Source organism: Bubalus bubalis, chromosome 5 (assembly GCF_019923935.1).
Source record: "Bubalus bubalis isolate 160015118507 breed Murrah chromosome 5, NDDB_SH_1, whole genome shotgun sequence".
NCBI lineage: Eukaryota > Metazoa > Chordata > Mammalia > Artiodactyla > Bovidae > Bubalus > Bubalus bubalis.
In genome coordinates this window covers 85219561-85235096 of record NC_059161.1, presented here as the reverse complement: position 1 = coordinate 85235096, position 15536 = coordinate 85219561, and the positions used below count along the sequence as shown (strand labels likewise).

Sequence of the window (15536 nt, the reverse complement as noted above, 5' to 3'; positions counted from 1 at the left end):
TTTGGGACTACAGATAGAGGAATCCTTACCCTCTTTTGGGGATTTCTTATACAAATCTATTCTAAAATATTACTAATGTTATTCATATTAAAACACTATTGGACTATTTCTTTGTCTTAGTTTCTATATGGCGATTAGCTCAATTATACATTTTCATTTCATACTCAATATTTTATAGCAATTGATTTATTTTGCAAACAAATGTTCTTTTCTAACATTTCCCAGTGTTAGGGAAGAAGTTTGGATAATTTATTTAAACACTAGAATATGATAGATTCCATATTTAGCTGAAGTTTTCACTGCTGGCACACATTTAAAAAATGATCATCCCTACAAAATCTTAAAATATGCAAAGATTACATAAGCCTCTGATTCCAAAGCCACTATAAAGGAGATATAGTTTTTTGAAGAGACTGGAATATATTAAACACTGCGAACTTGATAATTAGCGTACCAATTTGAAGGAACACTAACACATGTTAGGGTTTCTTCATCTACATTTGTTTGGTCTGTTAATTAAGTCTTCTTTATTTTCCTCCACTGCTATAATGCACAGTGATCACCATTAACAATAAAACTGCATTATAGTATAAAAGTTCTGTTCTAAAAATATTTTACTGAAGTTAATTCTATCAGTGGGAGAGACTTGCCGTGTAAAGCTGTATGTATGTATACACTCTCTTGTATGCTGTATGCTATGTTTTTGGAAAACTTTGAAAGCATGGTTGACTAGTGAGTATTCTCTTAAAATTTTACAAGTGGGACTTCCCTGGTGGTCCAGTTATTAAGAGTCAGCCTTGCATGCAGGGGGTGTGGATTTGATCTCTGGTCAGGGAACTAAGATCCAACGTGTCACAGAGAAACTAAGCCCACACACTGTGACTCCTGAGCCCAGGCACCACACCAGAGCATCCATGTGCCACGAAGAAAGATTCCACATGATACTACAAAGATCCTGCATGCTCCAAGACTCAACACAGCCAAATAAATAAATGTTTAAAAATATTTTTAAAGTGTCCTCAAGAATATTAAATGTGTACTTTAGACAAAGTTTGCATTCTGAATTTATAATTGACAGATCTTGTCCCATTGAATATTTGCTGTATTATTATTGATTTTTTATTTTTTACCAGTACTAGTTTTCTGAAATACTTTTAGTCAGTCAGATTTGCTCAGACATGCATATATAACCTTCTTTTTGTGTATCATAATGTTCTTAAATATTAGGTATGAGCAGAATATATATTAAATGCAGTACAATCCATACTGTAAAGGTGCTTAGTAAATCACTTTGGAAACTACAGAATCCATAAATGAAAGCCTATGTTACAAATACTAAAGTTCAATCTGCCTGACCTTTAAAGGAGAGGATATGCATAAGGAAGTCATGATAAAGTGCTTTAGTATTACACTCACACACACACACTCCCTGTTAGTTTAATGAAGTTGATTCTTAGTGGTGTGCTTCCCCAGGAAATGTGCCAAGGTAGATTAGTGATGTCTATCTTGGTCACAGAAGAGAGATTTTAGCAATATTTCTACAGACTACACCAGTTGGGGAGAAATTATACTGTAATTATTGGTGACTGATAAAAGACTTTTGTGAAGGAAATAGATATTTGTCTTTATTTCCCCAGGAAAGAGGCTTCAATAATTCAGAATGTTGAACTACTACTATATGTTGTATTAAAAGTTGCTGTCATTCTTTTTTTTTTCTTTTTGGGTTTCATAAATTTTATTTTTATTATTATTTTTTCCATTTTTATTTTATTTTTTACTTTAAAATATTGTATTGGTTTTGCCATACATCAACATGAATCCACCATGGATGTACACGTGTTCCCCATCCTGAACCCCCCTCCCACCTTCCTCCCCATACCATCCCTCTGAGTCATTCCAGTGCACCAGCCCCAAGCATCCTGTATCATGCATCAAACGTGGATGGGCGATATGTTTCATATATGATATTATACATGTTTCAATGCCATTCTCCCAAATCATCCCCCCTCCCTCTCCCACAGAGTCCAAAAGATGGTTGTATACATCTGTGTCTCTTTTGCTGTCTTGCATACAGGGTTATCGTTACCATCTTTCTAAATTCCATATATATGCATTAGTATACTGTATTGGTGTTTTACTTTCTGGCTTGCTTCACTCTGTATAATAGGTTCCAGTTTCATCCACCTCATTAGAACTGATTCAAGTGTATTCTTTTTAATGGCTGAGTAATATTCCATTGTGTATATTATACCACAGCTTTCTTATCCATTCATCTGCTGATGGACATCTAGGTTGCTTCCATGTCCTGGCTATTATAAACAGTGCTGTAATGAAGATTGGGGTACACATGTCTCTTTCAATTCTGGTTTCCTTGGTGTATATGTCCAGTAGTGGGATTGCTGGGTCATAAGGCAGTTCTATTTCCAGATTTTTAAGGAATCTCCATAGTGGCTGTACTAGTTTGCATTCCCACCAACAGAAATAGTTATAATTTCCAATTTTCTTCTAGACTTAATATATATTTTTAGCATTTTAGAATACTTATTAACTGAAAAAGGATTCTATTCCATCATTCCCTTCAAAAGATCTAGAAATAAATGGCAAAACACTTTCAGTTTGAAAGTCAGTATTTATAAAACTCATTTTGAGTTATTTTTTCCTTTCCCAAGATAGATATATCCCACAGACTTTTGGCTGGAGCAAAACAGAAATGGAAGCCTACATTTTCATCTTCTGACATAGGGTTAAGCTCTGAATACAATATTGGTCCTAGAGCCTCAGTTAAGATTATAGCCATTGCTCAAAATGAAGAGTCCATATTAAATTATTGTATATTTACTCAAATAAAAGAATATACACATACATATATAGGTTATTTATTTGATTTTTGCCAAAATATATTCTCAAGTTGGCAATGAGGGGTGAAAGAAATTTAAAGTATACTGTGCTTAAACAATATGATTAAACCATGCTTAAACCAATAAACCACTTGGCATATGACAACGGGTAGCCAGCATGTTTGGGTGATTTCAGAGGATGCTTTGTTCTCATTCACTGGTGCTTATTTAGCACATGGAGATCATGTACTTTTATCTCTCAATGAGACAGTTGTTAAGTGTTCTAGAGAAATGGGAGTTGGGGCAACTCCATTATTGGGTCAATCTAAAGCACTATGGGCTAACATAGAAATAAGGCTCAAATTTGAAATTTATTATAAATTTTACTCAGATCTAAATTCTGGTTCTTCCTGATAAAACTGTGATTTTAGACAAATAGTTTACTTGAACCTCTGTTTTTTTTTTTTAATTTATAAAATGATGATGATAGTCTTTTCTCCAAGCTTGACTACAGGAATTAAATAAATGAGTTAAAGTACGTAGTTTCATTGAGTTAGACAAGGCTGTGGTCCATGTGATCAGATTGGGTAGTTCTGTGTGAATGTGGTTTTCCGTCTGTCTGCTCTTCGATGGAGAAGCATAAAAGGCTTATGGAAACTTCCTGATGGGAGAGAAGGACTGAGGGGGAAACTGGGTTCTGGCAGGGCCACGCTCAGTTCAGTTTATTTCAGTTCAGTTGCTCAGTTGTGTCTGACTTTTTGCGACCTCATGAACTGCAGCGTGCCGGGCCTCTCTATCCATCACCAACTTCCACAGTTTACTCAAACTCATGTCCATTGAGTCGGTGATGCCATCCAACCATCTCAGCCTCTGTTGTCCCCTTCTCCTCCTGCCCTCAATCTTTCCCAGCATCAGGGTCTTTTCAAATGAGTCAGCTCTTCGCATCAGGTGACCAAAGTATGGGAATTTCAGCTTCAGCATCAGTCCTTCCAGTGAACATTCAGGACTGATTTCCTTTAGAATGGACTGGTTGGATATCCTTGCTCTCCAAGGGACTCTCAAGAGTCTTCTCAAATCACCACAGTTCAAAAGCATCAATTCTTTGGTGCTCATCTTTCTTTATAGTCCAACTCTTACATCCATACATGACTACTGGAAAAACCATAGCCTTGAGTAGACAGACCTTTGTTGGCAAAGTAATGTCTCTGCTTTTTAATATGCTGTCTAGATTGGTGAAAACTTTCCTTCCAAGGAGTAAGAGTCTTTTTATTTCATGGCTGCAGTCACCATCTGCAGTGATTTTGGAGCACAAAAAAATAAAGTTTGTCACTGTTTCTCCATCTATTTGTGATGAAGTGATGGGACCATCTGCCATGATCTTTGTTTTCTGAATATTGAGCTTTAAGCCAACTTTTTCACTCTCCTCTTTCACTTTTATCAAGAGGTTCTTTAGAACTTCTTCACTTTCTGCCATAAGGGTGGTGTCATCGGCATATCTGAGGTTATTGATATTTTTCCTGGCAATCTTGATTCCAGCCTGTGCTTCATCCAGCCCAGAGTTTCTCATGATGTACTCTGCATATAAGTTAAATAAGAAGGGTGACAATATACAGCCTTGAAGTACTCCTTTTTCTATTTGGAACCAGTCTGTTGTTCCATGTCCATATCTAACTGCTGCTTCCTGACCTGCATACAGGTTTCTCAAGAGGCAAGTCAGGTGGTGTGGTATTCCCATCTCTTTCAGAATTTTCCACAGTTTATTGTGATCCACACAGTCAAAGGCTTCGGCATAGTCAATAAAGCAAAAATAGATGTTTTTCTGGAACTTTCTTGCTTTTTTGATAATCCAGGGGATGTTGCTTGGGCCATGCTCAGTAAATCTTCAATCCAATTTTCTGTTGATGGGTGGAGATGTGTTCCTTCCCTGTTATTATTTACCTGGGGTCAAACTAGGTTTTCCTGGTGGCTCAGACAGTAAAGCATCTGTCTGCAATGGAGGAGACCTGGGTTCAATACCCGGGTTGGGAAGATGCCCTGGAGAAGGAAATGGCATCCCACTCCAGTACTCTTGCCTGGAAAATCCCATGGATGGAAGAACTTAGTAGGTACAGTCTACAGGGTCTCAAAGAGTCCAGCACGACTGAGCGACTTCACTTTCACTTTCAAACTATGGTGGAGGTAATGAAGATAATGGTGACCTCCCTCAAAAGATCCCATACATGTACTGCTACACTCACTGCCCCCAACCCTGCAGCATGCCACCACCGACTGTTGCCTCCACTGGAGATTCCTGGACATTCCTGGGCAAGTCTGGGTCAGTCTCTTTTGGGGTCACTCCTCCTTTCTCCTGGGTCCTGGTGCACAAGGTTCTATTTGTGCCCTCCAAGAGTCTGTTTCCCCAGTCCAGTGTAAGTTCTGACAGTTCTATTATGGGGTTAATGGCGACCTCCTCCTGAGGGCTTATGCTGGGTCTACTGCACCTAGAGCCCCTGCCTCTGCAGCAGTCCACTGCTGACATGTACCTCCACAGAAGGTTCTCAAATACAGTTCTGTCTCAGTCTCTGTGGGGCCTCTGGGTCCTGGTGTGCACAAGGTTTGTTTGAGCCCTCTGAGTGTCTCTGGGGGGAATCGGGTTTGATTCTAAATGTGAATTAGCCCCTCCTACCATCTTGTTGGGGTTTCTCTGACCTTGGATGTGGGGTATCTCCTCACAGCCACTCCAGCGCCATGCTGGACTAACAGGCAAATTTGGCCTTGGAGTACAGAATGAAACAGGGCAGAGGCTAATAGAGCTTAGCCAAGAGAACACACTGGTCATAGCAAACACCTTCTTCTTACAACACAAGAGACGACTCTGCACATGGACATTACCTGATGGTCAATACCAAAATAAGATTGATTATATTCTTTGAAGCCAAAGATGGAGAAGCTCTATACAGTCAGCAAAAACAAGACTGGGAGCTGATTGTGGCTCAGATCATGAACTCCTTATTGTCAAATTCATACATAAATTGAAGAAAGCAGGGAAAACCACTAGACCATTCAGGTATGACCTACATAAAATCCCTTACAATTATACAGTGGAAGGGAGAAATAGATTCAAGGGATTAGATCTGATAGAGTGCCTGAAGAACAATGGACAGAGGTTCATGACATTAGCCAGGAGGCAGTGATCAAGACCATCCCCAAGAAAAAGAAATGCAAAAGGGAAAATGGTTGTCTGAGGAGGCCTTACAAATAGCTATGAAAAGAAGAGAAGGAAAAAGCAAAGGAGAAAAGGAAATATATACCCATTTGAATGCACAGTTTCAAAGAATAGCAAGAGATAAGAAAGCCTTCCTCAGTGATAAGTGGAAAAAAATAGAGAAGAACAATAAAATAGGAAAGACTAGAGATCTCTTTAAGAAAATCAGAGATACCAAGGGAATATTTCATACAAAGATGGGCTCAATAAAGGACAGATATGCTACGGACCTAACAGAAGCAGAAGACATTAAGAAGAGGTGGCAGCAATACACAGAAGAACTACACAAAAACTTCACGACCCAGATCATCACGATGGTGTGATCACTCACCTAGAGCCAGACATCCTCGAATGTGAAGTCAAGTGGGCCTTAGGAAGCATCACTATGAACAAGGCTAGTGGAGGTGATGGAATTCCAGTTGATTTATTTCAAATCCTGAAAGATGATGCTGTGAAAGTGCTGCACTCAATATGCCAACAAATTTGGAAAACTCAGCAGTGGCCACAGGACTGGAAAAGGTCAGTTTTCATTTCAATCCCAAAGAAAGGCAATGCCAAAGAGTGCTCAAACTACCACAAAATTGCACTCATCTCACATGCTAATAAAGTAATGTACAAAATTATCCCAGCTAGGGTTTAACCGTATGTTAACCATGAACGTTCAAGCTGGTTTTAGAAAAGACAGAGGAACCAGAGATCAAATTGCCAAAATCCGCTGGATCATGGAAAAAGCAAAAGAGTTCCAGAAAAACATCTATTTCTGCTTTAGTGACCATAAAAAGTCTTTGACTGTGTGGATCACCACAAACTGGAAAATTCTGAAAGACATGGGCATACCAGACCACCTGACCTGCCTCTTTAGAAACCTGTATGCAGGTCAGGAAACAACAGTTAGAACTGGACATGGAACAACTGTCTGACTGGTTCCAAATAGGAAAAGGAGTATATCAAGGCTATATATTGCCACCCTGCTTATTTAACTTCTATGCAGAGTACATCATGAGAAACGCTTGGCTGGAAGAAGCACAAGCTGGAATTGAGATTGCCAGGAGAAATATCAATAACCTCAGATATGCAGATGACACCACCCTTATGGCAGGAAGTTAAGAAGAACTAAAGAACCTCTTGATGAAAATGAAAGAGGAGAGTGAAAAAGTTGGCTTAAAGCTCAATATTCAGAAAACTAAGATCATGGGATTTGGTTCCATCATTTCATGGCAAATAAATGGGGAAATAGTATAAACAGTGGCAGCCTTTATTTTTCTGGACTCCAAAATCACTACAGATGGTGATTGTAGCCATGAAATTAAAAAACGCTTGCTCCTTGGAAGAAAAGTTATGACCAACCTAGACAGCATATGAAAAAACAGAGACATTACTTTGCCAACAAAGGTCCATCTAGTCAAGGCTATGGTTTTTCCAGTAGTCAGTATGAATGTGAGAGTTGGACTATAAAGAAAGCTGAAAGAAAAGTGAAGTCGCTCAGTCGTGTCCAACTCTTTGCGACCCCATGGACACCAGGCTCCTCCGTCCATGGGATTTTCTAGGCAAGAGTACTGGAGTGGGTTGCCTTTTCCTTCTCCAGGGAACTTCCTGACCCAGGGATCGAACCCAGGTCTCCTGCATTGTAGACAGATGCTTTACCATCTGAGCCACCAGGGAAGCTGAACACCAATGAATTGTTGCTTCTGAACTGTGATGTTGGAGAAACTCTTGAGAGTCCCTTGGACTGCAAGGAAATCAGTCTTGAATATTCACTGGAAGGACTGATGTTGAAGCTGAAACTCCAATACTTTGGCCACCTGATGCAAAGAACTGACTCATTTGAAAAGACCCTGATGCTGGACAAGATTGAAGGTGGTAGGAGAAGGGGACAACTAGAATGAGATTGTTGGATGGCATCACCGACTCAATGGACTTGAGTCTGAGTAAACTCTGGGAGTTGGTGATGGACAGGGAGGCCTGGCATGCTGCTGTCCATGGTATTGCAAAAAGTTGGACACGATTGAGCAACTGAATTGAACTGAAAGTATGTAAGATTCTAAGCTGAGAATCAGGAACATGGGAACATTTAATAAAACTTACTTTTGTCAGTTATTTTTCAAAGCAGTTTGGCTCAAATAACAGTTACTCTGTGAAGCTTTGCTTTCTTATTTTTCTTTACTCATGATTAAAACTTTTTTCCTCTGGCAACTTTAGGATACATTGTTTATGCCACTGTGCTAGCTAATCATAGTTTGTATTTTGTCTATTCTGTCTTAGCTTATGATTGATTCTGTAGATGTCCATTTTGTCTAGAATTCAGGGCCTTAATGTCATGTCATATCTGTCTTTTTATCTCACACTGGGTCTATCCTGTGCCTTATACAGATTTAGGTTTTCGATGAATGTTGAATGTATGGCATTGAACTCATCATAACCTGATGGATTTAACAGCCTTTATTATTTGGTTTATTTTTCAAATTTGATATAGAATTTCTATACAATCAATGTCTTTCCTAAGGGCTTCCCCCATGGCTCAGTGGTAAAGAATCTGCCTGCAATGCAGGAGCTGCAGGAAATGTGGGTTTAATCTCATGGTCAGGAAGATCTCCTAGAGGAAGGCATAGCAATCCACTCCATATTCTTGCCTGGAGAATTCCATGGATAGATGATTCTGGTGGGCTACAGTCCATGTGTTGCAAAGAGTCAGACACTACTGAAGTGACTTAGCACACACAAGGAAGCTATGTGTTCTGTTGATGATTGATTTACTATTTATTTAAAATGTGATGATTTAGGGGGAAAGTAAGAATTTCTGAAAACAAGTGTGTATTTGAAGATAAACATATTTGACCTTAACATAAAAATAAACAAACTGAAGCAGAGGTATGAGTGTACAAAGGGAAAACTCAGAATTGAAGCTAATTAAGCATTTTCTCCTGTAGTCATAAATACAAATGAGTGAGCCTGGCTTGGCTCTTAAAATACTGATGTTGACCATTAATCCTTTCTAGGCTTGCATGAGTCTAATATTTGGTACTGCTGTCAAGCGATGCCATGTTCAGCAAAATGGTAGAATGATATTTTTCCCAATGGGGGAGAACAGAGTGGGCTAATTCATTTATCTTTTCACTCAGTCAAGAAAATTTAATTTTTCACTAAGTGCCAAGTATACAAAGGGATAAAAAAATGAATGAAACATAGCACTTATTCTCAAAATCTAAAGGGAAGAGACAGGAATAAACAAGTAATTATAATCTACTGTGTGTGACAGGATAGAGTTCCATATAGATTGAACAACCAGGAGTGGCTTCTAACTCAGATATTTAGGATTCGTTTATGTTTAAGAAGCATTAGACTTAAGGACAAGTGTGTAGATGATTTATTGACAAACAATTCTGGAAGCATAGCAAGTATTTTTTCCATTGTGATAAGAATATACAGAGTATTAAAATTAAAATGATGAAATTACTTCAAAACAATTCTAGTTAAGCTAGGATTTAGGTTTGTGTGCAGTGATTTTTAAATCTAAGATTTTTTTATACCTTATGTGTCTTTTATATTAATTAGTTATTACATGTTTGCAATTTAAACAGTACTTTTATTTATTTATTTATTTGGCTTTTTCTTTCTTTTTTTTAAAATTTTTTAATGATTATTTTTTTTTTTACTTTACAATATTGTATTGGTTTTGCATACATCAACATTCATCCACCACGGGTGTACATCCTGAACTCCCCTCCCACCTCACTCCCCATACCATCCCTCTGGGTCATCCCAGTGCACCAGCCCCAAGCTTCCTGTATCCTGTGATTGAACCTTGACTGGTGATTCATTTCTTATATGATATTATACATGTTTTAATGCCATTCTCCCAAATCATCCCCCCTCCCTCTCCCACAGAGTCCAAAAGACTGTTCTATACATCTGTGTCTCTTTTGCTGTCTCGCATACAGGGTTGTCGTTACCATCTTTCTAAATTCCATATATATGCATTAGTAAACAGTACTTTTAAAATTTCAGATCAGTTCATCAACTAGCAAATGGATGAACAAGTTTTGGTATATCCACATGATGGAATACTAATAAGTCATATAAAATGATGAAATACAAATGCATACAATATCATGGATGAAGCTTGAAAGCAGTACTCTAACTAAAAGGAGCCAGACACAAAAGACCACATATTTTAAGATATGTTATATGAGTTTCCTAGGACTAGTATAACAAAGTACCACAAACTGGGTGACTTAAAACAAAATGTTTTGTTTCACAGTTTTGGAATCTAAAAGTATGAGATCAAAGTGTTGAGAGGACCACGATGTTCTATCTGAAATCAGTAAGGGTGATTCCTGTACATCTTGCAACTTCTGTTGATTTTTTGGTAATTCTTGGCAATCCCTGACTCAGAGCTGCAGCCCTTCAGTCTGGGCCTCTGTGATATTACATGGCCTCCTCTCCTGTGTATGTCTCTTTTTTATAAGGATAGCAGTCATATTGGGGTAAGAGTTCAGTCTACTATTGCTGTTGTGCTCAGTTGTGTCTGACTCTTTGCGGCCCTATAGACTGTCACCTGCCAGGCCCCTCTGTCCATGGAATTTTCCAGGCAAGAGTACTGGAGTGGGTTGCCATTTCCTATACCAGGGTATCTTCCTGTCTCAACCAAGGGATCAAGCCCATGTCTCTTGCATTTCTTGCTTTGGCAGGCAGACTCTTTACCACTAGCGCCACCTGGGAAGCATTGGTCTACTACAGTATGACCTCATCCTAATAATATTACTATTAGCAACAAACTTATTTTCAAAGAATATTTTGAGATACTAGGGGTTAGGACCTCAACATATATTTTAGGGAAAAATAATTCAACGCATAGCACCCATTTATATGAATTATACAGAAAAGCAAATTCATAGAGGCTAAAAACAGATTAGTGGTTGCCAGTTGCTTCAGGGAGGAGGGAATGGACGTGAAGGTTTAGTAGATAAGGAGTTCTCTTCTCCATATAACAGTGTAACTGTGTTGGAGCTATAGTTTCAATAGTTCACACCATTGTGGGTGTGCTAAATGCCATTGAGCAGTATACTATAAGATGGAAAAATGGTAAATTGTATGCTGTGCACAAAGCGTCAATAATGAGTGAATGAATAAATGCTAGGTCAATTTATTCTAGTTTCTTTGGATCACACTTTACACATATTTGCCCACCATTTTTTTTTTTGCTCTATTTTGCCATTTCCTGCCCTATTGCCTACGTACCACAAACCCTAGGGTCAGCTTATTGTCTCTTTACTGTAGTTCTCTTACTTTACTGAAGTGCCTTGCACTCTGTACATTTCTTTTCCTCATTTAAACCAAATTACTCTAAATACTTTATTTAAATTTCTATTCTCAAGTTTTGTTAGAAACTAACTCTCTTTGTGTGCTAATGACTGAAAAGAACAGTGTGATTTTTCCTATTCCTATCAGGAATTCTCCTCTATCCTTCTCCTGCTGTGGTAGAATTTAATATCCACACATAAAAAATGGTCAAAGGTAAGAATTTCCTTTCCCTGATATAAATGTACAGAATTATTTCTCTACACATCAGCTTTAAGGTCTCCCCAGTGTTAAGCATAGTTCATGTTATTTTGCTCCGGGAACTCACACTGGTGGGGACCAATCCCTGCTGGACCATGAATTTTGGCAGCATGCAGCTGGGGAGTACATTAGGAAGGCAACCAGCAAAAGAGTTTGTTTCCAAGTGGTGTGAAAAATAACTTTAATGAAATAACATATGCAATAGGAGTGTTAAAAACCTCCTTGCTTCCTAGGATGGCTTCTACTCCACTGCTTGAGTCAATAAATTTTACTTTCTTTACTTCTAAATTTTTAGCTGAATAAGAAAATAAAGGCCACTGTACATTTGTAGTAGTAGTAATAATGATAAATAAAAATAATTAATGTTATTTCCCCTCAGTCTGGTATTTCTATATGGAGGAATTTGGACTAGAATTACACTCCAGCAAATTGCTGAGTGAAATTCACTGGTCCATGTTCCTGAGTTATCTGATTAAACTGTGGCGGTCACTGGGGACTCATTCTCTTTATTCCTTTCCTACCTGCCCCAGACCAGTATAAGACAGGATTTGAGGGTAAGATCTGCTCTCTACACTCAAACATTCCTTGAAGGTACTTCCACTGTATACTCTTATAAAAGACCCTGGGAGAATGCTGCTGCTGCTGCTGCTAAGTCACTTCAGTCTTGTCCGACTCTGTGTGACCTCATAGAGGCAGCCCACCAGGTTCCTCCATCCCTGGAATTCTCCAGGCAAGAACACTGGAGTGGGTTGCCATTTCCTTCTCCTGTGCATGAAAGTGAAAAGTGAAAGGGAAGTTGCTCAGTCGTGTCCGACCCTCAGTGACCTGATGGACTGCAGCCTTCCAGGCTCCTCCATCCATGGGATTTTCCAGGTAGGAGTACTGGAGTGGGGTGCCATTGCCTTCTCCAGGGAGCATGCTAACAAGCCCTTTCGCCTTTAGATCAAAGCTACATCACGTTTTAGCTTACTAGAAATAAAGCTGACACTTCCCACCTACCCCCAACTTATTTTTTGTAACTGGTTCCAAATTAAGAAGATACAAAAGGGAATAGAGATATGCATTGACATTCTAATATTCCAGATAACATTTATGGTGCATTTGTCATGTGTAAGTCATTGTATTAAGCTCTTTATCTCATTAATCCTCTCAACAACCTTATGCTTACATACTAGAGGCAAAGGAAAGAATTTCTTCTTTTTGAAATAATTCCCCTTCAGCCTTCATTTTTTATTTCTTTAGTTCCTTTCTCTATCAAGAATATTAATTAATATGACCTTACTTTGTTTGGAGAAACTTATCACATCAATCTAAATTCTATTTCCCGAGGATGGAAAAGTTTAGGAAAGCAGGTTACTCAGGGTATCCGAAAGCAAAGTTTAGACATCCTAGAAATACTTAGATGGTCACCAAGAACTATAATTCGCACTTACCAGTCTGTTAACTTTCCTGGGAAAAGATTAATGCTCACTGGAAATGGAATCTTTTGCCAGTCTTAATTATTCAACAGGATTATTTGTCAAGCCACAGATATTTCAAAAACCTCTCTTTCAGTGAGCTGACTAGTGTTTATTTGACATATATCCTATCGAGTGCGTGCTACAGCATTATTGCTGAATAAGTAATAACACAAATCTGTATTCTTATACACCGGAGAAACTTTAGAATCGTCTAAAGATTTTTTAAATGACTTTAGATTAAAATCAGGCATAACAACATGTTCATCAATACATAAATATCCAAAACCTTAAAACATATGGTTAGGAAAGGAAGCATCATAGAAAGTCCAAGTAAAGTGTCAATATCTTGTACCATATGTCATGCTGATGTTAAGAACATAGAGACGTGAAAATTAACATCTCTCTTGCAGGGAAACAAAGGAACAACTGTGGGGGGAAAAATCAGGAGAGATGTCTCTGATAATGAACCAAGGAAAACCACAGCCAAAAATCTGAGGAGTGGGAGAAGCTAGTCCATCAATAATCATTTTACCTTCAAAAAGCTCCCGCTTTGCTCATCCCTCATGCAATTCACACTCAACTCCTCAGGAACCCAGCAGCAGCATTTGGCTCAAGATGAATACATCTGCGTAGATTTCCCTGTGGGTGACTTTACTAATTTTTCTGCTTTGTCTTCCTCATAGTAAGCACTGACAAGTCACAACACCACTGTGGCTTTGGCAAGCATGCAAGTCTTATCTAGAGTTTCCTTAAAAAAAAAAAGCAACAACAAAAAAAACGGTGGCGATACCTTGAGAATCAGTTCAGAACACAGTAGAAAAGAGACAAAGGGCTTGGTCCTCTAACTCAGGAGTTACCAGGCAGCCCTATAAGCATATACATTCATTGTATAATTGCAACATGTGAAATCAGCTGTGTTTAAATGAATAACATATGCTACCAGGGAACTCAGAGTCTCAAGAAGGAAGGCGATTCCTGCCAGCTGCACAGCATTAATGCTTGCTCTCTGGAATGGAACCAATGTGCCCTTTTGCTTTTGCATCAAGAAGCGCAAAGAGCAGAGCGGTTGTTTCCAGCAGCCAGGACTGGCATTTTAGTGTTCTTGGCTCCAGGTCTTGGGATAGCCTGCCTGGGAGCCCCCTAATCAGTTAGTAATTGCCAGGGTCTCCCCACATGCTTGTGTTATAGAGCCAAATAGGGAAGCTAAGCAAGTTGTCTCTGGTTAGAAAGAAAGGGAACATTTCTAAGCTGTTTCTTTCCTTTTTTTAAATAGAGGAGTCAAGCAGCTCTGAACACTAGAGGGAGTTCTGATTATGCTCAGAGTCTTGTTTTCATTTTTGAAATAATTACATATTAAAAGAGAAAAAGTCAACTTTAAAAAGGGACAAATTTTTTAACTTCAGGTTACTAATGCATATCATTTTTTCTGTTGGGAGATGAGGAGAGGTTTCACTTTCATCGCGTGGAATGAGGCAGAATACAGACTCTGAGTCCTAAAATACCGATGTGGATAGACGCCTGTGAGACCTCTCTTGTCTATTCAGTTTGAACCATCCTCAGCCTCAAAACATATACATTTATTTCATGATTTTTAAAAGTATGATATGTCTGAACCAAGTAATGAAATGTTTAATATTGCCAGAATTGGAACAGCAATTAGAAGCATTGGGAATTTGCCAGTTTAGAATTTTTATTTCTTCCAGAAAATGATGAAGAACAAAGCATGAATTATATGTCTTTTTTTCCCCTAAAAACATTAAGATGAACCAAATTATGATTTATCCAAGTAATAATAATTCCACAAAATGAACTTAACTGATTAAAAGTTAATTTAAGTAGTTCCTTGTTCTACATATAAAAATATGGACATGTAAGCTGCATTTTGAGAGCACACTTTGAGATCTAAACTTCTTTCATGTATGAATGCCAATAATGGATGTGTAAAAAGAACAGAGATTCTTAGTTAAATAACGTGTCAGTGCTGCCATATATATCATGTCCCTCATTACACAACTACAAGAAAAGGGTCTTTATGAAAGGAACTCTGTACTTAATCTTTCCAGTTTATACTCATCTTTACAACACAAATTTATCACTTGAAATTCTTTTCACAATGCTTTTTGTCTTAGAACAGAACAAGACACACGAAACTTAAGATTAAGATTTTGTTCTGTACATGTACAGAACATTTGAATTTTATTCCACAAATGCAAATATTAAGAATTATCATATTATATATTTTAATTCAGTGGAATCTAACTTCAAGCCCCATTCTTGGCTGATGAGAAATTGTTTCCCAATTATGAACTGCCGTTCTCCTACCTCACATCACATGAATATCCTGTGGAGTTTGGTGTATAAAGATGGAGGTGAAAGATTGGGCACAAAACAGTTGAAAAGCCTTTCTAGTATCAAATTTTGGTAAGCTGTCCATTG

At 38.2% G+C, this 15536-nt stretch overlaps 1 long non-coding RNA gene across 1 annotated transcript in view; it reads right to left on the bottom strand.

Annotated features, from left to right (window-relative positions):
• Positions 1-13937, bottom strand: part of LOC112584985 — an 88105-nt gene extending 74168 nt beyond the window's left edge. Inside the window, exon 1 of the long non-coding RNA XR_003109277.3 lies at positions 13633-13937. This is a non-coding gene — a long non-coding RNA (uncharacterized LOC112584985). The remainder of the gene's footprint in view (positions 1-13632) is intronic.
• Positions 13938-15536: the final 1599 nt, after the last annotated feature.